Below are 1,613 nucleotides of genomic sequence, written 5' to 3'. Positions count from 1 at the left end.
CATCGAGTCGATTGTGACTCATAGCGACTCCCATTGGGTTTCTGAGGTGGTAAATCTTTATGGAAATAGATTGCCCCCTCGTCCTTCTGTGGAGTGGCTGGTGGGTTTGACTTCTGGTTAGCAGTCAAATGCCTTAGGAACTATGCCACCAGAGCTCCTTCCATGTGTCAACACAGTGCTTAAAGCAGACTTTCCATCTTGGCTGCGCATTTTAACCTGGGGATCTGGAGAAGATTTGATATACACGGTGCAACCCAGACCAAGTACATCAGCATCTCTGGGGCTGGAACCCAGACCTCAATAGTTACAAATGCCCTTCTGGAATTCCAGGTTGCAAACCAAAGCTTTGGAAGCTTTGATTGACTCTTTAATGTGCAATTCTCTGGGGCTCTTGCTACTGTGCAGATTCTGATTAAGCAGGTCTGAAGTGGGACCTAAGATTCTGCATTTCTAACCAGCTCCCAAGTGGTGCACATGGTTCTGGACCACAGTTTTAGTAGTGAGCCTCCAGGAGATTTTGGGAGCTTCTAGACCAGGCACTGCTGAGTTGCCTCAATACCAGAGCCACACCAGTCACAGGAAGTAGCATGAGAGACGATCCAATACACCTCTCAGGAGAGGACTCTTTACCTCTTTTCCTGGCTCACTGGGTTCATCCTTGAAGATCCAGGCCTCTGTCTTCCAATAAGCCTCTGTCAAGCCACCCAGACCACATTAGCCTCCCCCAAGTTCCCTTAGGTAAACTCATGGCATCAAGCACTGACTAATCTCATTCAGAAGCTCTGAAGCTGGCAGCCCATTTCCCTACTGAGACATCCACCCAGACCTTCATGAGTGGCCTCCATCCTCCAGCTGGCTCCATTTCTCCAAGGCCTACATAAGGATGGTAGAAATGAATCACCACGGCCTTCCAACCTCACTCTGTTCCTGTAACTTTTACATAGCCAGATCCCTGCTTCATCCCAGATGTCTCCAGAAAGGAAGCTGTTATGGTTACCAAATGATTGTCATAAAATTTATGTCATATTGTCCCCACCCCATAGCTGGTGGCTTTCAGATGAGTATTTTATTGTCCCTCTTCCTCTATCTCATTAATGTCGGGGAAGGGGGTGGTGGCCACTTGTAGGAAACTAGCACTTATGCATCTGCGATTTTGTGAAGCTAAGCACATCAGATTTTAGCACGGTCTTCAGATATGTTCTCCCAAAGGCAACATCACCTTCCCTGGCCAAGTTTGACCCAGTTGCCCCACCTCTCCTTCCTTCTTGCCAAGCTTGCCCCATGTGTGGAGAGGCAGTGCCAGGGCAAGGCCAGCAGGGGGCAGCATGAGCCCACAGAGCAAACAGCACTCAGTCCCCCAAACTCGGTCGGTGGCTTCAGAAAGGCTGGGGACTTAACAGACACCCCAGACACACTTCTAGAGTTTAAAGACCGCAGCCCTGCTGACTTCAGGGAGGACACAAGCATTCACTTGTATTTGACTCAGAGCCAACATTTATCCCTAGAGCCTCCTGGTCAGCATCTGCCTGCAGTTTTCTCCACATCCTGATCTCATTTATAACTTCTTATTGTTGTTATTTGCTGTCAAGTCATAGCGACCCCTCCTTGGGCTT

The sequence above is a fragment of the Orycteropus afer genome, unplaced genomic scaffold (assembly GCF_000298275.1).
Source record: "Orycteropus afer afer isolate SDZICR_OR568_19922 unplaced genomic scaffold, OryAfe1.0 scaffold00150, whole genome shotgun sequence".
Lineage (NCBI taxonomy): Eukaryota > Metazoa > Chordata > Mammalia > Tubulidentata > Orycteropodidae > Orycteropus > Orycteropus afer.
Note: the sequence above shows the minus strand (reverse complement) of the source record.